Source organism: Callithrix jacchus, chromosome X (genome assembly GCF_049354715.1).
Source record: "Callithrix jacchus isolate 240 chromosome X, calJac240_pri, whole genome shotgun sequence".
In the NCBI taxonomy this organism is placed as follows: domain Eukaryota; kingdom Metazoa; phylum Chordata; class Mammalia; order Primates; family Cebidae; genus Callithrix; species Callithrix jacchus.
In genome coordinates, this window is record NC_133524.1 from 91,414,554 (window position 1) to 91,436,401 (window position 21,848).

Consider the following 21,848-nt stretch of genomic DNA (forward strand, 5'->3'; position numbering starts at 1 on the left):
CTATTGATAGTTTCTTTTGCTGTGCAGAAGCTCTTAAGTTTAATTAGATCCCTCTTGTTTGCTTTGGCTTTTGTTGCCATTGATTTTGGTGTTTTAGTCATGAAGTCCTTGCCCATGCCTATGTCCTGAATGGTATTACCTAGGTTTTCCTCCAGAGGTTTTATAGTGTTAGGCCTCATGTTTAAATCTTTAACCCATCTAGAGTTAATTTTTGTAAAAGGTGTAAGGAAAGAATTCAGTTTCAGCTTTCTGCACATGGCTAGCCAGTTTTCCCAACACCATTTATTGAATAGAGAATCCTTTCCCCACTACATGTTTTTGTCAGGTTTGTCAAAGATCAGATGGTTGTAGTTCTGTGGCATTCTTTCTGAGGCCTCTGTCGATTGGTACTGGTACCAAAACAGAGATATAGAGCAATGGAACAGAACAGAGGCCTCAGAATGCTATTGTATTTAAAATATGCCTTCAATTCTTTATTCTTGCTAAACACCCTATAGCACACCAATACATTTTAGATTTGGCCTTTTGAGGTAATTTTCTATATCTTGTAGGCCATACTTGTTCCTTTTTTATTCTTTTTTTTTCTCCTTTTATTGCGTATTTTCAAATAGTGTGTTTTTGAGCTCACTGATTCTTTCTTCTGCTTGATCCACTCTGCTGTTAAAAGCCTCTAGTAAATTTTTCAGTTCAGCTAATTTATTTCTCACTTCCAAGATTTATATTTGATTTTGTAATCATTTAAATCATTTTGTTACATTTGTTATATAAATTTCTGAGCTGCTTTTCTATGATATCTTATAGATCACTGGGCTTTCTTAAAACTTTGGTTTTTAATTCTTGGTCAGAGAGCTCAGATTACTGCCATTTCATAACGGTCTGTTACTTGTTCCTCAGTTTGTCCATGTGAGGGGATGATGTTTCTCTGTTGTTTTTTGTAGATTTACCTGTATGTCTTTGTATTGAAAGTTTAGTTATTTATTTTAGTCTTTTCTGTCTGACTTGGATTTTCTTGGAGGTATTTTCTAAGAGGTTTCTTAGTGCTAGGTCACTGCTTCTTTTTTGGCTCTAGGTGGTGCCTCAAGTCCAGGTTTGCCATAGCTTCAGTAAAGGATTGAAACACTGCCTTTTTTGAATTGGGGATGTCCCAAAGAGAATATCGCAGTAATATGTGAGGGCTCACTAAGTGTTTGTACCCAGAGGACCTGTGGAACAAACCTTTTACAGCATGGTGTTGATTAACACCCACTCTAATTTAGCATCTCTTTTCACAACAACAGAGCAGAGTCTCTAGGGCAGTTTGTGATAATCCTGTCTCGCTCTTTGTCTCTGCCCGTCTTCAGGAATATTTCTCTTTTCAGACACTCAAGATGCCTCCTGCCGGTTAAGGAGTGAAAATGTATCCTTCCAAGTAGTGGGGAAACTTTATTGTCTACCTTGATATCACTTGTTGCAGTGTAAAAACTGTGAATTGGAGTTGGCACAGTGGCTTACACCTGCAATCCTAACACTTTGGGAGCCCAAGGCACAATGATCACTTGAGGCCAGGAGTTGGTGAACAGCCTGGCCAACATGGCAAAAACCTATCTATAAAAAAAAAAAAGCCAGGTGTGGTGGTGCACATCTGTAATCCAAGCTACTTGAGATGTTGAAGCAGCAGAATCATTTGAAGCCAGAATGCAGAGGTTGCAGTGAGTTGAGGTTAAACAACTGCACTCCAACCTGGGCAAAAGAGTGAGACTAACTGTGAATTGGGGGAAGATTTTATGCACCTGATGTTAGGCAAAATCAAGGGACAACGTCACAGATGTAAAAACCCAGTTATCTTTTCATCTGCTTAATGTTTTGTTTTGTTTTGAATTTTTACTTTTCAATGGCCCTGGGACTATCTGATTTTCATGTTTGGGTTCTATCACACTGTTGATGATCATCTTGGTGCTGTATATTTTTTATTTGACTTTTTGTGGTAGACTGAGACCGACTAGCTTGCTTCTATGCTGTCATTTTGGGACTATAAGTTCTATTTATTTGTTTTTGTTATAATTCATTTTTTATTGATAAGAACACTTAACAGGTGCTCTAGCCTCTCATATTTTTTAAAGTACAAATGGTATTTTTATCTATAGATACAATATTGTACACTAGATCTCTCGAACTTTTTCAGCTTGCATAAATACATATTGGTGAGTAAATCCCCACTTCTCTCTCCCTGAAGACCCTGACAACTAACATTTTATTCATTGTTTCCTTGATTTTTACTATATTAGATACATCTTATCATTGGAATTATGAAGCATTTGTCCTTTCATAACTGCTTTATTTCCCTTAGCATAAGGTCCTCCAGATTTATTCTTGTTGCATATGGCAAGATTTCCAACTATTTAAAGGCTGAATAATATTCCCTAGTATGTTATATATGTGTGTGTGTGTGTATATGTATGTATATATATATATTTGTGTATATACACACACACACAAGGGAACATTATTCTGCCTTTAAATAGGCTGAATACACACACACACCCACACACACACACACACACACACATATATATGTATATATATAATATCACATTGTCTTTATTTAGTAATTCGTTGAGAGACAATTAGGGTTTTTTTCCCCCATATCTTGGCTATTGTAAATAATACTGAAATAAACATGGGCGTGCTAATGTATTTCCCTGATTCTTATTTCAATTCTTTTCAATAAATTCCCAGAAATAAGACTGCAAGATTGTATGGCAGCTCTATCCATTGTAACAGATGTGAGGTACCATTTCATTGTGAATTTAATTTGAAAATCTCTGATAATTACTAATTTCGAGCATTTTTCCTATACCTATTGGTCATTTTCATGTATTCTGTTGGAAAATATCTATTCACATCTTTAGCCTCTATTTTAATTGGATTATTAGGTTTTTATTGTCATTGGATTGTAATAGGTCTCTCTCTCTATATTTTGAAAATCAATACATCATCAGATATGTGGTTTACAAATTTTTTTTTCATTTGTGGATTGCATTTTATTTTGGTTGATTGTTTCTTTTGCTGTAAAGAATCTTTTTAGTTAGATGTAGTCCCACTTGTCTATTTTTGTTTTTGTTGTCTATGCTTTCAGTGTCATGTCCAATAAATCATTGCCAATATCAATGGCATAAAGATATTTCTCTGTGTTTTATTCTAGAAATGTTAACATTTCCGATCTGATATTTAAGTTTTTAATTCATTTAGAGTTAAATTTTTGTATGGTATAAACACTATATTTATTTATTTGCATATAGATGCTCAGTTTTTTCAGCATCATTTTTTAAAGAAACTGTTCCTTCCCCACTATGTACTCATGGCAGCCATGTTGATCAGTTCACCATATACGTGTGGGTTTATTTCAGGTTCTATATTCAGTTTTGCTTGTCTATATGTCTATCTTTATGCTAGTATCATACTATTTACTGTTGCCTTGTAACACATTTTAAAATCAGAAAATTTGATGCTTCTAGCCTTTTTCTTTTTCTTTGAAAAAATATTGCTTTTCCCCAACTCAGCACAGAGCAAATGGGCAAAAATATTATTACGTCTGCTCACATTTCATTGGCCAAATATTGCCAACCCCAATATCAATGAGGTAGGGAAATATACCCCTCCCTCAGGAAGTACTGCAAGACTCATGTGGGTAGAGATATGTAATCCTTATAGGAAGACAGGATAAATACTAGAAAATAATATAACATACCATATTCTGCTGGAAAAGTTATACAATCAGACATTGTTACCAAAAAGAATAGAAGAGTGAATCAACATCCATTTTACATTTACTTTCATCTTCTTATGGCCTTCAATAACCTCTTATTTTGAACATAAAGAAGTATATATAGATGTCAACATACCTTCATGAGTCTTAGACATTTCTGAATAAATTTAATAGGCTACTGAGACCAACAGTCAATTTTCTGTGCCTAGTGATAAAATCATGTAACACTAAACCCTGGGGGAGAATATAGATGTTCTTTTCACCATTTTGAGATAATTGAAAAACAGCAAAAATAGTATTGTAGAAGACTAGATTGTGAGGTGAAGAAGTGAATTTGTAAATGAAAGAGACAAATGAAAGTAAATCTATTGCAGGAAATGGAACTGACAATCTGAACTTGGGTAAGAAAGCTGCCAAATACTACCTACCTACTCATGTCAGCCACTGTGCTTGGCATTTTCAAAAGTTCTAGTCAACTCTCACCAAAAAAAATCATGACTTTCAGTTTGGCAATCAGAAAGCCATGATTCAAAAGCATAATTTGTCCAAACCTAATTTTAAACCCAGGTTTGTCTCCCTCCCATATCTCCTTCTATATATCTCAAGCATAATTGTACTGTAGTACATATGTTTTTATGGATGTGGATAGAATTTTTTTGTGACATTGCTGGTTATCCTGAGTCACACTTGCCTTAATAATTCCCTGGATATAGGGTATGGCAATCACCTCAGCATTATAAATGCTCTGAATTAGAGATAATTTTAAGCCAGTAAGAGAAATTTACTGTGAAGTCTGACAGGAGAGTTCCAGCTTTCAGTTCAATTTAGGAAGTACATATTAAATGTCTACTATGTTCTAGTCACTTGTGAAATGAGTAAGACACAGTTTCTGAGCTTAAGTTATTTACAGTCTTTGGAAGAGGAAGAGATACAATTCTTTCTCACTATTTTGGTGAACTTTTGTAATACTTACATAAAGATCACCTATAACATTATCTAACACACTCACTTGTAATAGATGCCTATTAATTGCCAATACTCAACCATCACTTTAATCTCAAAGCAAAATACCTCTATTTCACACTTTACAAGAATGTAGAAAAGTAATCAAGACAGAAGGTCAAGACCTGAAAAAGGCATGAAGGGGTTAGTTTTACTTGATTTTAATTTCAATAATGAAGTAAGATTAAGAATATATACATCTTTCTACTTATGAACAAGTTAAGTTTTAAGGAACTATAAATGTATTTGTCTCAAGTCCAAAATTATACTGTACAAGGGAGCACTGAAACTAGCAATTATTTATCAGGCATGATTGATTTATTTCACTCCAATATACAGCTTTTTATATAAAACATTTTAGTTTGAAATTTAAAAAAGGAGAATGTTCTGTGCCTAAAAAGGATGATAGATATAAAAAAGATGCAAAAATCACATAATGATTTTGTAGCAGTATACAAATACTCTTAAAATTAAAATTTCTGTGATTGTGGCAAGAGGTTCTGAATCATCAGGCACTGAAACATTAGGTACTAGAAAAACAAGAGGCTTTAGGCTGATGCAGAACCAGTTTGAAAAGAAAAACTGAAACAGAACATAGAGAGTAAGTGGCAGCTGTTGGAAATTTCTTGAACGTGAACAGAATAACAGCAACAATTTGATAAACAGCATAAAGATAATGTGAGAAGAAAGTAACCATGGTCTTGACCTGATACATCGTAATTAATAGATAATATTTTTGCCCAAGCCTAAATTACCAGAGCTGTAACAGTGATTTATCATTAGACTAATTTCAACTGATTTAAGTTCAGAGTCATGAATTACTTAATAAGAGTTTTAGATTTTCCACTTCTCCATGGATCATACCAAGTATGACCCTAAAGCACCACTAACTTAGGTGCTATAATAAAACATTGTTTATTTATCGCCACACTTTTGGGTAAGTGACAAAGACCTTACAAGCAACTATTGTTATAAAAACAGTGATACATTAAATTACAACAAGAAGAAATAGGTTGTAACACTGAGATTTATTTAATCACTGAAAGCAGAAAGGCTCTAGGTTCCTTCTTACCATCAGCCAGATATCACACTCAGATCCAAGAAGACTCCTGTATTTCATAGAGTTAGACCCCTCAACCTAGCAAGCGAGCAATAGAGAATATACCTTGTGTATAATCCACACTTCTAACCTTTTTCACTATTGAAAAGGCCAAGTCACTTTGAAAATATAACCTGATTAGATGAGGCCCACCTTTTAAATTATTTCAACTGATTAGAAATCTTGATTACATCTATAAAATTCATTTTTTCCTGTCACTATATTATATCTCCTACTCATCTCATTCAATCAGTCAAAATAAATTTTACAAGGATAAGGGTCATCAACGATCATCTTGGAATTGTCCCTACCACATGTACACTGATTTTTTCATAGGTTAAATAATACAAAGACTGGAGTTTGCTTTAACATTTTCTGGAAAACACTGAAGAAAGAATATATACATGACCAAAATTAATAAAAATATAATAATTGTTAATTCTGGGTGACAGATACATGAAGGTATATTATTATCTTCTTTTGAGAATTTTATGTATTTGAAAATCAAATAAAACTTCTTTCAAATGCAAATTTGAAAATCTTCCACCATGAAGATAGATATTTTTCCTTATGGTTAAATAAATTTTTGTATCATATATTTTAGTCTGTGTTATGAGATGCATACATGCTTAATAGTTCTGTCTTTTTGGGTTGAATTATACCTTTTATATAGTAACACTAGTAGTCATTTTGGCCCTAATGTCTGTATACTCTCATGCTAATGTATTTGAATATGCTTCCATGATGTTTATATTTTCCTTGTGTGTGTGTGTGTGTGCATTTGTATGCAGAATGAAACCGTTAAAATGATATATAATTTCATATATATGAAAGTAATATATAGCATATATTAATATATATAGCATATATATTACTTTCATTCTTTTCTCTATATATGCTATAGATAAATAGATAATCCCTTTTCTTCACATGTGTACAATGCATTTCTTGAAAATAGCATATAGGAGGCTGAGAAGATTATAGAATATTCAGCTCTGCCTATTGTCTCCCACCCCTCCCCAGAATGACACCAAGTTAACAACTATCTACACAGAAAAAATATATCTTTACAAGAATGAAAAATAACGTGAGCACTGACAGTGTCTGATTTTGTTTACATTACTGAAAAAGGCTCTGAAGAGATAGGAAAAAAAGCAGTTTTGAGTTGTTAATGCTACCCCTCCTTCACCCTCTGCAGCAGCAACATGGTAAAGAGGATACCTCTGAGTACTGCAGGAGGAAGAACACAGGAACTGTGAGGCATTGAACTCAGTGCTGTCCTGTTACAGCAGAAGGAAAAACCAGACCAAACTCATCTGATACACACCCAAAGAGTGAGCCTTTAAATCAGACCTAGCCAGAGGGGCATCTCCTAGCTCAGTGGTCCCAACTTGAGTGCTCACAAACCTTGCCTTCAAGGGCCAAAGTGCTCTTAGTCTCTAAGTAAACTTGAAAAGCAGTCTAGGCCATAAGGACTGCAACTAGTGCTGAACTAGGCCCAGAGACAGTGGACTGGGGGGAGTGGGGCATGTGACATATTGAGATACCAGCTGGGACAACAAAGGAAGTGCTGGCATCACCCTTCCTCTTACCTTGGGCTGCACAGCTCACAGCTCCAAGACAGTCTCCTTCATTATCTTTGAGGAGAAGGGAAGATAGAGCAGGGAGGACTTTGTCTTGCATCTAGTATACCAACTCATCCACAGCAGGATAGGACACCAGTCAGAGTAAAAAGACCTCAATTCCAGGCCCTATCTCCCAGACAACATTTCTAGATACACACTGGGCCAGAAGAAAACCTACTGCCTTAAAAGAAGGTACCCAGCCCTGACAGCATTCATCATTGACTAACTGAAAAGCCACTGGGCCATGAATAACCAGCAAGGATACCGAGATACTACATTGAGGGCCTTGGTGAGTCTCTGAGACTTGCTGGATTCTGGTGAGACTCAGCACATTACCAGCTGTGTTGGCTATGGGGTAAAACTCATCCTCAAGAAAAGCAAAGGGTAAAGCAAAGAAGACTTTGTCTTGCACCTTAGAGACCAATGCCACCACAGGTGGGTAGAGCACCAAGCATGCTGTTGGCATTTCAGATTCCAGGACTTGAAACATTGATGGCATTTTTGGACCTGCCCTAGGCCAGTGGGAAGCCCACTGCCCTGAGGTTTGAGCCTGCCACCGGGCAGAATTCACCAGAAGCTGACTTAAGAAATCTTGGGTTTTAAGGGAATCTCAGTAAGAGTCTGGCAGTAATCCCATGGCCATGGGTGGCAGTGGCTATGGGGTGATACAAGGATGCTTGTTTCATTCCTCTCCAAGCTTAAGATGAGTCAAAACACAGGCAGAGGCATTGTATGTTTGGGAGAGGGTAAGGAAAGAGAACAAGGTATTCCAGGTAATTCACCCAGATCTTATTGAAGACCATTAAGGTGATACCTCTACAAGTCTGCAAGAACCAAAATGTTACTGGGCTTGGGGCACCCACTAATGGAGAAAGAGCTCAGATCATATCACCCAAGTCCTTTCAAATAACTGGAAAGCCTTCCAAAAAGGATAGATACAAATAAGCCTAGAAAGGGAAGACTACAATAAATACCTAACTCCTCAATGCCCAGAAACTGAAGAACATCTACTAGAATTGATGCCATTCAAAAAACCGTGACCTTACCAAATGAACTAAATAAAGCACTAAGTACCAATCTTGGAGAAACAAAGACACGTGAGCATGCAGACAGAGAATTCAAAATAGCTGTGTTGAGAACACTCAATAAATTTAAGATAACACAGAGGAGGAATTCAGAATACATTCAGACAAATTTAACAAGAATATTAAAACAATTAAATAGGATCAAACAGAAATTTGGCAGCTAAAAAATTCAATTGCCATACCGAAGAACACATCAGAGCCCTTTAATAGCAGCACTGATGAAGCAGAAGGAAGAATTAGTGACCTTGAAGACAGGCTATTTAAAAATACAAAGTCAAAGGAGATAAAAAAAAAAAAAAAAAAAAAAAAAGCACACCTAAAGGATCTAGAAAATAGCCTCAAAAGGGCAAATAAAAAGTTATTGGCCTTAGACAAGGTATAGAAAGAGATAGGGGTAAAAAGTTTATTAAAAGGGATAATAGCAGAGAACTTCCCAAACTTAAAGAACGATATCTATATTCAAGTATGAGAAGATTTTAGAACCCCAAGCAGATTAAACTGAAAGAAGACTACCTCAAGGCAGTTACTAATCAGACCCCCAAAGGTCAAAGATCAAGAAAAGATTCTAAAAGCATCTAGAGAAAAGAAACAGATGACACACAATGGAGCTCCAATATGTCTGGCAGCTGACTTTTTAGTGGAAACATTAGAGGTTAGGAGAGAGAGGCATGACATATTTAAAGTGATCAAGAAAATAAACTTTTATCTTAGAAGAGTATATCTGGCAAAAATATTCTTGAAACATGAAGGAGAAATATAGACTTTCCCAGACTAACAAAAACATGAATTTCATGAATACCAGACCCAGCCTACAAAAAATAGAGTATTTCAATCAGAAGGAAAAAGACATTAATGAGCAATAAATAATCACCTGAAGGTACAAAACTCACTGAAAATGGTAAATACACATAAAAACACAGAATATTGTAAGACTCTAACTGTGGTGTGTAAACTATTATCCTAAGTAGAAAGCCAAAATGATGCACCAATCAAAAATAACTACAACCATTTTTAAGACATAGTCAATACAATAAGGTGTAAGTAGAAACAACAAAATGTTAAAAAGTGAGGCAATAAAGTTAAGGGAAGCTTTTATTCATTTCCTTATTGCTTGTCTGCTTGTTTATGCCAACAGCGTTAAGTTGTTATCAGTTAAAATAATAAGATAGTATTGGCAAAGGTAATAATATAATAGTATTTGCAAGCCTCATGGCAACTTCAAACTAAAAAAGTATATAATGGGTATTCAAAAAATAAAAACCAGGAATCTAATTCATATTACCCAAGAAAATTACCTTCACTAGATGAAGGCAGAAATAAAAGAAAAAAGTCAGAGAATGCCACAAAACCACCGGAAAACAACAAAATGATAGAAGTCTTTACTTATTAATAATAATGTTGAAATAAATGGACTAAACTCTTCAATCAAAAGACATAGACTGGGTTAATAGGTGAGAAAATAAGACCCGTTGATATTTTGCCTACAAGACACTCACCCTCACCTATAAAGACACATGGACTAACAAAAAAGGGAGAGAAAAGGACATTCCATGCCAATGGAAACAAAAACAGAGCAGGAATTCTTATACCTTGTATCAGACTAATAGATTTCAAAAAATAAAAAATAAAATAAAATAAAAGACAAAGAACAACACTATAAAAAGATTAAAGGGTCAATTAAATGAGAGAACATTATAATTTTATATATATATATATATATATATGCATCCAACACAGGAGCACCCAGGTATATAAAGCAAACACTATTAGAGCTAAAGAGAGACATAGACTTCAATATAATAATAGCTGGAGACTTCAAGACCCCACTTTCAACATTGGCCTCAAAGTTCTTCCAGACAGAAAATCGACAAGAAAACATTAAACTTGATCTGTACTATAGACCAAATGAATCTAATAGATATTTACAGAATATTTCATCCAAGTGTTGTAGAATATACATTCTTTTTCACAATACATGGATCATTCTCAATGCTAGACCATATGTAATGTTATAAAACAAGTCTTAAAATACTAAATAATTACAATAATATCAATGAAAAACAAGAATCTAACTTATATCACCAGAGAAAATAATCTTCACTAAAGGAAGGCAGGAATGATAGAAAAAAGGAAGAGAATACACAAAATGACTAGAAAACAAATAACAAAATGGCAGGTGTAAGTCATTACTTATCAATAGCAACATTAAATCCTCTGTGGCCACAATGAAATAAAACTAAAAATTAATAACAGGATAAATTTCGAAAAAAAAAACCCCAAACATATAAAAATAATCAGTATGCTCCTGAATGACCAGTGTATAAATGAAGAAATTAAGAAGGGGGCCGCCTCCTCTCTTCCTTTCTCCGCCATCGTGGTGTGTGCTTTATTCCGTTTCTCGCCATGTCTTCTCACAAAACTTTCAGGATTAAGCGATTCCTGTCCAAGAAACAAAAGCAAAATCATCCCATTCCCCAGTGCATTCGGATGACAACTGGTAATAAAATCAGGTACAATTCCAAAAGGAGACATTGGAGAAGAACCAAGCTGGTCTATAAGAAATTACACATGCGATGGCACACATATTTATGCTGTCTGAAAGTCACAATCGTGTTACCAAATCAAGCTGAAAAATGTCACCGCTATCTGGAGAAGTTTGAACAGTTTCCTCTCTGGATCTGTTATAAAGGCATTAGTTAGTACAACCCACAGTGCTTCTATTATTCATGTTAAAAAAAAAAAAAAACAAGAAGGCTTTGGTTGCCTGGGTTCAGGAATAAATATGTGAGACCTTTCAAAAAAAAAAGAAGGGGGCCGGGCGTGGTGGCTCAAGCCTGTAATCCCAGCACTTTGGGAGGCCGAGGTGGGTGGATCACGAGGTCAAGAGATCGAGACCATCCTGGTCAACATGGTGAAACCCTGTCTCTACTAAAAATACAAAAAATTAGCTGGGCATGATGGCGCATGCCTGTAATCCCAGCTACTCAGGAGGCTGAGGCAGGAGAATTGCCTGAACCCAGGAGGCGGAGGTTGCGGTGAGCCGAGATCACGCTATTGCACTCCAGCCTGGGTAACAAGAGCGAAACTCCGTCTCAAAAAAAAAAAAAAAAAAAAAAAATTAAGAAGGAAACAAAAAAATGGAAACACAACATATCAAAACCTATGGGATGCAAGAAAAGCAGTACTAAGAGAGAAATTTATAGTTCTAAGTGCTTATGTCAAAAAAGGGAAAACTTCTAATAAACTATCTAATGATACATTTTAAAGAACTACAAAAGCAAGAGCAAACCAAACCTAAAAGTAATAGAGGGAATACAAAAAATAAGTATCAGAGAAAAAAATAAATGAAATTAAAGTTCAAAAAGAACAAAAGATCAATGAAACAAAAAGTTGTTTTCTTTTTGAAACAAAATTGACAAATCTTGAGCAAGACTTAGTAAAAAAAAAAAGAGAAGATTCAAATAAATAAAATCGGAAATGAAAAAGAGGAAACTAAAACTGATACAGCAGAAATTCAAAAGATAACAATGGCTACTATGAACAACTATATGCTGACAAATTGGGAAATCTAGAAGAACTGGAAAAATTTGTAGATACATACAACCTGCCAAAATTGAACTAGGAAGAGGTCCAAAACCTGTACAGACAAACAACAATTAACAAGACGAAAGCACTGATAAAATGCCTTGAAGTAAAGAAAAGCCTGGGACTTGATGGCTTCCCTGCTGAATTCTGCCAAACATTTAAAGAACTAATACCAATCCTACTAAAACTATTCCAGAAAATAGAGTAGGATGGAATACTTCCCAACTTTTTGCATGAGAACAATGTTACCCTGATACCAAAGCCAGACAGAGACCAAATAAATAAATAAATAATAAGAAGAAGAGGAACAAAAGGAAAGAAAAAGAAAACTGCAGGCCAATGTCTCTGATAAATATTGATGCAAAAAATCCTAAACAAAACACTAGGAAACCAAAATTCAGCAGTACTTTAAAAAGACTATTCATCATGACCAAGTAGGATTTATCCCTGGAATACAAGGATGTTTACATATATGCAAATCAATGTGATATATCAAGAAAATGAGGCACAAAAATATATGCTCACTTCAGTTGATGCTGAAAAAGCATTTGATAAAACTCAACATCTTTTCATAATAAAACTCCCAATAAACTGAGTATAGAAGAAACATACCTCAACACTGTAAAAGCAATACATGACAGACCCACAGCTAGGATCAGACTGAGTGGGGAAATACTGAAACCCTTCCTTCTAAGATGTGGAATACAACAAGGATATCTATAGCTAGAGCAGTCAGATAAGAAAAATACATAAAGGGCATCCAAATTAGAAAGAAGAAGTCAAATTGTCTTTGTTTGCTGATGATACAATCTTATATTAAAAAAAAAAACTTAAGACTCCACACAAAACATGTTAGAACTGATAGATTCAGTAAAGTTGTAGAAAGCAAAATAAACATAAAAAATCAGTAGCATTTCTCTATACCAATAGGGAACAATGTGAATAAAAAGTAAAAATCAATCTTATTCACAATAGTCACGCATAAAATTAAATACCTAAAAAGTAACATAACCAAAGAAGTGAAAGATCTTTATAATGAAAAGTATAAAACGCTGATGAATGAAATTGAAGAGAACACTACAAAATGAAAAAAATTATCTGTTTTCCTGAACTGGAAGATTCAATGTGGTTAAAATGGCCATAGCACCCAAAGCAATCTACAGATTCAATGCAATTCTTATCAAAATATTTAGAAAAAGAAACCCTAAAATTTATATGGAATCACACAAGATTAAGAATAGCTAAAGCTATCTTAAGCAAAAAGAACAAAACTGGAGGAATCACATTACCTAAATCCATATTAAACCATAGAGCTGTAGTTGCCACAACAGTGTGATCCTGGCATCAAAACAGACACATAGACTAATGGAACAGAATAGAGAACCCAGAAACAAATACACCTACAGCGAACTCCTTTTTGATGAACGTTTCAAGAACACACACTGGGGAAAAGACAGTCTCTTCAATAAATGTTGCTGGGAAAACTGGATATAAACATAAAAAAGAAAAAAAAATAGACCCTTATCTCCTGTCATATATGAAAAGCAATTTAAAATAAAGACGTAAATGACCTCAAGCTATAAAGCTACAAGAAAACTTTGGGGAAAGTATGCAGGACATTCGTCTGGAGAAGTATTTCTTAAGCAAGAAACCACAAGCACAGGGAATCAAAGAAAATATGAACAAATGGGATCACATTAAGTTAAAAAGCTTCTGCCTGACAAACAATCAAGAAAATGCAGAGACAATTCGCAGAAAGAAAGACAATGTTTTTAAACTAGCACTCTGACAAAGGATTAATAATCAAAATATTTAAGGAGCACAAACAACTATATCAGAAAATGGTGATAATCTGATTAAAAATTGGGAAAATATTTGAATACACATTGTTCAAAAGAAGACATACAGATGGCAAACAGGCATATGAAAAGGTGCTCAACATCACGGATCATCAGAGAAACATAAATCTAAACTACAAAGATATATCATCTCATCTCAGTTAAAATGGCTTATATCAAAATGACAGACAATAACAAATGCTGATGAAGATGTTTAGAAAATCAAACACTTGTGACGTTAGTGGGGATGCAGATTAGTTCCAGCACTACGGAGAACGTTATGGCAGTTTTTCAATAAAGTAAAAATTGAGCTATCATATGATCCAGCAATCCCACTCCTGGATGTATACTCCAAAGAAGGGAAATCAGTATATCAAAGAGATACCTGCACTCCCATATTTGTTGCAGCACTGTTTTTAGTAGTTAAGATTTAGAAGCAACCTAAGTGTCCATCAACAGATAAATTGATAAAGAAAATACAGTATATATAGACAATGGAGTACTATTCAGCCATAAAAAAGAATGAAATCCAGTCTTTTGCAACAAGTTGGATGGAGTTGGAGATTTTTATGTTAACTGAAATAAGATAAACATTGCAAGTTGTCACTTATTTGTGGGATCTAAAAATCAAAACAATTGAACTCATGGTCATAGAAAGGAGATGGATAGTTACTGAGATTGGGAAGAGTCATAGGGGTTAAGAGGAAGGTGGTGATGGTTAATGAATAGAAAAAGAAATAGAATAAGACCTCCTATTTGAAGGCACAATAGTGTGACTACTGTCAATAACTGAGTATTTTTAAATAATGCAAATTTTAATTGGATGGTTTGTAACTCAAAAGATAAATGGTTGATGGGGTTAATACTCCGTTCTCCATAATGCAATTATTTCACATTGCACGCCATTATCAAAACATTTTATATAGCCCATAGATCTAAATACCTACTATGTACCCACAAATATTTTTAAAAATAATTTTAAAAAATTTAAAAATAGCACACAGCTCAATATTGTTTCCTTAGATTTTATTTTTATTCAGGCTGACAAAATTTACCTCTTAATTTAAACATTTGGTTTATTTATACTTACTTGTTACTAATAAATTTTAAATTTATTACTATCATCTAGTTTTGTGTTTTTTATTTGTCTTGATTTATGTTTATTGCCATTTATCTCCTATTTTAAAATTTGAATGATTTATCATTTTTTATCTCCTCTCTAATATTTTGGAATTGTTCACTGTGATTTTTATTCTTTTAGACATTTTTTCCTAAAAATCCTAATATTACTGCCTAAAGGATTGAATTATAAAGTTAATCAATACTTGTACTTTTCTCCTGCATAACACAAGGTCCCTGGATCACTTTGTCCCTGATAAGCTACCTTTTACATATATACTATTGTTGTCGTATGCTTTACTTCTAGCTTGTTTTAATTGTATTTTTTTTTACTTTATATGAGATTACTGTTATTGATTTATGAAAGCATTACTTATTTAAGTTAATAACCATTTTATTCATTCTTTATTTCCCTTGCATCATAAAACTCTTATCTAGATACACTTGCTTTTTGCTCAAATAACATCCTTTAAGATCATGTTTATTGATAATCTGTTTTAATGTCCCAGAAAAAGTATATCTACATATTCTTGAAAGATATGCTTCATCTACTGTTTTTTTGGAAATAAAGTTTTTACTTTGCAATAGTTTAAGATTTACAGAAAATTTGCAAAAATAGTACAGAGAGTCCTTCTATACCCATAGACAATTTCCCCTAGTGTAATTATACCCACTGGGTTTTAAACTTTAATCATAGTATGATTCATTCCTCTCTGTCCAGAGTTTACACTCAGCAAAAGGTATCTGTTGCTTACTATCAAGAGCACAAGTCTGAGCACTTCTGTCCACTGCAGCTTGGTATTAGAGTTGCCAAGGAAAGCACAGCACAGTCAAACACTAAATGAACCAATGCTCTATTCACATAAAGAAAATACAGAGAAAGACCAGCTTCAATAGTGGGTATTGACTCCATATGACCAGCAGGTTCCTTCTGGCAGTCAAAGCAGAACAATTGACCTGCACACACCCCTCTTGTGTTGCAACAGAAGGACCCCATTTCCTCTCTGCAGGGGATAAATAGAGTGGTGGGGATGGCCAGGTGCCATATGACACATGTGTTTAAGCAAAACAAAGGATTACACAGTGAGTCTGAAACAGAAAAGGATATTTCCACACAATATGACAAATCCAGAAGACTGCGGGAACTCTTTATCTCTTGGCAAGACAATGTTTCAAGCCCTTGGCCCATTCTTATGTGGTCAAGAGGGGGTCAAATGATGAAATAAGTGCATGAGATTGTTTGCTTCAAGTCCACTCCCCTATATATTTTGTTCATAGAGTCTTCTTGTGATTTTGAGACAGCACTTTGCTAAAGTTATAAGGAGAATCAGACCTAGAAAAATAATCAGGCTTCCCAGGAGGATGATTGTCAATCAGGAAACCCAAGTGCCTTGATGAAGTCAATTAAGGGGTAAAAAAGGGGAACTGTAAGTGTAGAGTCTATAACCATTCCAAGTACGTGTGTGTATCCTACAGCTTGGTTTCTACTCTCTCCAAATTACTGATACATACACAGCACAAGGTGTTGACAATAACACCTGTTCAGCCAGCAGACAACTGAGGACTGTTTGGTTATCCATCAGTATCTTGGCTAGTAAATTTAATAAGTCTTGTGGGTCTTGAATGGCTTGGACACTACTTTTTCCACGGTTAAGAACAGGTTGCACATCATTTTTTCCAGAGCCTGTATGCCTATGCCTGGTGTTAGAATGCAGACATCAATATTAAACTAGGTGTCAGCTTGTCTTCCTGGGAGTGTACAACAAGTAACTCTGTAGTGGGTTAATAGAGTGGATCCTTTCCCGCCCTCGACAGATCCAGTGGGCCCTAGGACTCTGAAACAACAAGAATCCTCTTTTAGGGGAAAGCATTCTATTGCCCTTTGGGATTGAAAGAGCAATACATAAACCAAAGGAATACATACACTGAAGTGATATCTGTCAGGAACTTGTTGTCATAATGCTGGCTATTCTAGCCATATACAATCACAGCCTGCTTTTGCCATGTGGTTGCAGGAAAACAAAACTTACATATGGTATGGTTATATGAATATAGATCAGTGTGGCCAGATGTGATGGCTCACACCTGTTATCCCAGCACTTTCGGAGGCTGAGGTGGGTGGATCATGATGTCAGGAGTTCCAGATAAGCCTGGCTAATGTGGGAAAACCCTTTCTTTACTAAAAATACAAAAATTAGCTGGGCATGGTGGTGTGTGCCTGTAATCCCAGCTACTCAGGAGGCTGAGGCAGGAAAATCACTTAAACCCAGGAGACAGAGGTTGCAGTGAGCTAAAATTGCGTCATTGCACTCCATCCTGGGATATATATATATATATCAGTGATACCTATGCAGGTACGGGAGTCTTTTCCTGTCACTTCATAGGTAATATCAAAGTAGGGTACTCCCTCATTCTGGACCAGGACCAAGAAAGTCACCCAGAAATTTTGCCCACTGACAGCTTGAAAAGGGTCCAAGTTGTCTTGTTATTAGCCAAGCCATTACAATGGGAGTGTAGGACAAGAGACTTAATTCTACAATGACAAATCAAGCATTGCTTGAGTTCATTTCCTCTAACCATGGCTGTGCTATATTTTTAAAATCTGGCTTGTCATACCAGGCACAGAAAAGTCTTCTATAGGTTTGAGAAGAAAAATAGTTAATGTTCCTAACCCTTTCCCACTCCATGAACTTTCTGAGGCCAGAGATGCTCCTATCAATTACTTCCTTACAGATCTATTTCCCTTGGTGCTTGATGCAAACATGTTGGCCTAAATTGTTGAATCTGGGAGGGAAGTTATATCCTGAATGAACTTTGCATAACCAGTAATATCACCCACTTGTGTTGTAGATTGGGGGTCTCAAGCATGACCAGGGGAGCCGTAGTACCACCATTTTATGTTGTCCTTTCCCTTCAACCTATGGGTCTCACAGAAAGGAGGCACCCAAAAGTAGTATTATCTTCAGGTTTGAGTTGGAAGGTCCTATTAGTGGCATCATTGTGGCTAGGGCGACAAACAATCCCTGAGAAGTATATTTTAGTAGAAGAAAATAGGACTGTCGAGTACACTAAAAGTAGAATTTCACAAGCACAGGTTAATCAAGTGACTGCATGGTCGTCCACCCCTTCTGAGCCCAGCGTTGCTTAACATGCATTACAGTATCATGTTTCTCCTCCACTGGAGGGCAGTGTTTAACTCCAAATGGCTTTTGCTAGGTGGGATCACCAACTGGTAATTTGTTGTCTTAGTTTGTTTGGATTTCTAAAACCAAATGCCATTGACTGAGTGGCTCATACACAACAAAGTGTATTTCTAGGCCTGCTTCCTTGTTCATAGATAGTTGTCTTTTTGCTATAAATAAATTTCCATGACATAAGAGAAAAGGGATTTTTCTGGGACCTTTTTTTTTTTCCATAAGGTCCCTAAGTCTGTTCATGAGGGTGGACCTTCATGATGTAATCACATCCCAAAGACCCCGCCTCCAAATGCCATCATATTGGCAACTAAGTTTCGACAAGGGAATTTTTAGGGGCACATTCAGTCTATGGAAGTTGTTCTTGATGGCCCTTGCATAGATGTTACTTCAGTCATTGAAATTTTTTTTTTGCTTTTGCAAGGCAGCAGGTTGCTGCCATAGACCTTGTACCCATACAGAGGATTATTTTTTTACCAGTCCAGGCATTTAGTAGCCATTTTCCTGACCATACAGTGAGGCTATTGGCAATAGCCCGTGACTTGGTGAAAATGTAGCAAGGCATGATGGTAGGAGTGGCCTGCAGAACTGTCACTGTAACATGTAGCACAGCTCATGTGCTAGAATGCCTACATCTGATCTCAGACAAAAGATGGTCATCTACAGGTCAGACGGTGGCTGTGGCTCAGTGGATTCCATGGATTTAGTTTTGTAGAGCCGTCAGTAAATCATATCATATTGTTGGCAGGCACTACCTTGGGCCCCAGGTAGTCACAAGAGTGGCCAAATTATCCCCTGTGGATCATTTGGTCTCTTCTGGTAAGCTAGCTATTTGTTTATGGAGCTTGTTAGTACCTTGCGATTCAAAGATGGGCCTCATAATGAATACACAATTTCCATTTGATGATTGAGCTCTGTGGAACCTGTAGGGTTTATAAGCACTCAAGTGGGCAGTTTAGGTCATAGTGTCAGAGTTGGAGCTCCAGCCACAATATACTTAGTCTCCATCAGTGCCCAAAGGGAATGTATCTGGTGGCCACCTCAAGTAAGTTATCTGCCCAAAGTCCAAGAGACTGACACACCTCAGTCGTGGTTTCCTGATGCTACATATTCCCACCAGGGTATGTATGTGATTCCCACCAGTGGATGTGTGGGATTTGAGGACACCTGCAGTTACATCAGACCGGCAGGCTCCAAAGGTCCCCCAGAGGCAGCCTCTGAATAATGGTCTCCAAGGCCTGCTTCTGCAAAGGGCTCCTTTCAAATTGGCATTCAACTTGTCACAGTTTATTGTCAGTTTTCATATCTTGGATGCCTTTTTAATTGGCCAAATTGGGCTATTAAATTGTGACAGGGTGGTTTGTCACATCCCTGCGTATAGCAAATCCTAAATTTAAAAAAGTAATGTTCCTGTTTCTCCCTGGTATATGCTACTGCTTTTGTTGAATAACTCACTGGGGCTTGGGTAACTTATGTGGCAGGTGAAAGTGGATAAAATCGATTATTGTGGTTTTAATTTTCTGCTGGTATGGGGATTAGCCCTTCAGGTGGCAGTAACATTTTGTGCAGCAAACAGCCAAAATGTCAAAGTGTGTAATGTTCTTAGTAGTGGGAACAATGATGACCTCATTACCAGTACTGAAAATGGCCCAAAAGGCCCCATCTATAAAATGCATAAACACCTATCTGTCAGGGTCACTGCTTTTGTGCCAACCACCACCTCCCCACCCCCTGCCAATGCCAAAGCTTAATCCTACCCTAATGAGGAGCTAGAAATATTTTCATGAGGACACAAATGTCCAAGAGACCCATAAACGTCTAAATTCTCTCTTTCTCCATTTTATACTAATACAGATATAGAGCCCCTAGTTTCTGGTGGAGACCTGAAGAACTTTGTTTCATTTCTTTCTGGGTTTTTTGGCACAAAACCTTTAAGTCTACAATGGCCCTTCATCAAACTGATTAAAAAAAAAGAACCTGCTTTGTTCTTCATTGGCTTTGTTCCATATCTGTCCTTTCAATACTTCATTCTCAGAGAAAGACTCTATTTCAACAGTTTTGCTTTTTGCAACACCATTGGTGGTTCCATTGAAGGAAAACAGATCTTATTTGATGTCTGCAAGAAACGTGGACTATAGACTAGGTGGAGCTCTCTTCATGGGGGCCCCTTACTTCCCCTAGTCATCACCTGTGACCCTTGGGACAATGTGGGAATTGATGCTATATCTTATTTGTCCCTGTGCAGCCACAGGGAGGTCATCGCCATAGTCAGTCTATCATCCTCTGCCTCTTATTGCCTCTCCCATCCCTGCTGCCCAGCCAGTACCACTCTGGGACAATGGGGCTAAGGAGCCATTTCATGTCTACCACACTACGGTGTGTGCTACTGAAGACCCTGCTAGCTGTGCAAAACAGACAAACAAGTGGCATCTGTTGCCTATTAACATGAATAGAAGTCTGAGCATTTTTGTTCACTGCAGCTTGATATTGGAGTTTCTAAGGATAACACAGTACAATTAGGAACTGGCTGAAAGAATATTTAACTCACATAGAGAAGAAACAGGGCAAGACCAACTACTAAAGTTGGTCTTTAGTAGTGGGTATCAGCCCCGTATAGGCAGTGAGTCCCATCTAGCAGCCAAAGCAGGGATATTGGCCTGCACAAACTCCTCTTGTGTTGCAGCAAAAGAACCACAGGAATCAGATAAAGTAGTGGGATTGACCAAGTGCCATAAGACCCATATTAACAGAACAAAGGAATATATGTTGAGTCTGAAATGAGGAAAGGTATTTCCAACAAGTTGACAAAACCAGCAGAGACTATGAGAACTACCTCTTGGTAAGGAAGTGTTTTGGGCCCAGGGCCCATTTCTATATAACTAGAGAGGGCTGGAAGACTGTTCACATGAGACAGCCTTTCCATCTACTACTTGATTAAAATTCCTAACTATAGTAGGCCCTCTGTTTGTCACCTTTACCCTTCTCCCTGTAAAAGAAAAATAAGAGAAAAAGAAAACAAATAAACAAATATGAAAATCAAAGTTTTCAGGCTTGGCAAATGTCATCAAGGTGAAAAGTAATTTTAGTGCCCAGGTGATCTGTCTGGGTTCCTCTTTACACTTATCATTTAATCTCTGAGTATGCCTTACTTCCTATTTCATTGATTTATTCATTTTTTATTTTATTCAGTAGTTTTAGATATTTTTACTGGGAGTATCATTCAGAATACATATATGTCATGCCACTCTAAAGAGTTGACATTTGATTCCAAAACCTTTACTAAATAATTTTAAATATTACACGTAGCTATCCTGAAAGCAAAAAATTCTTAGTTCTTATGTGAAAAAGTTACTGATAGCCTCCATGGGGTGACAGAAACTAGCAGTCACAAATCTTTCACTGAAACTCAGCTGTTCTGAATGACACTCCTTTTATACTATTAAAGCAGAAACTTTTGATGTGGTAATTTTGATAGGATGTGCATTTTAAATATGTAAGCGGTGCAAGCTATCATCAGCAACAAAATGGTCTGATTCTTCAACAATTTATTCTAACA

General features: G+C 36.2%; 1 pseudogene across 1 annotated transcript; it reads left to right on the plus strand.

Annotated features, from left to right (window-relative positions):
* The first annotated feature begins 10,905 nt into the window (after window positions 1-10,905).
* Window positions 10,906-11,320, plus strand: LOC108589786 (large ribosomal subunit protein eL39 pseudogene; annotated as a pseudogene). Its single transcript, XR_013531437.1, has one exon. The product of XR_013531437.1 is annotated as a large ribosomal subunit protein eL39 pseudogene (transcript).
* The last annotated feature ends 10,528 nt before the right edge of the window (window positions 11,321-21,848 follow it).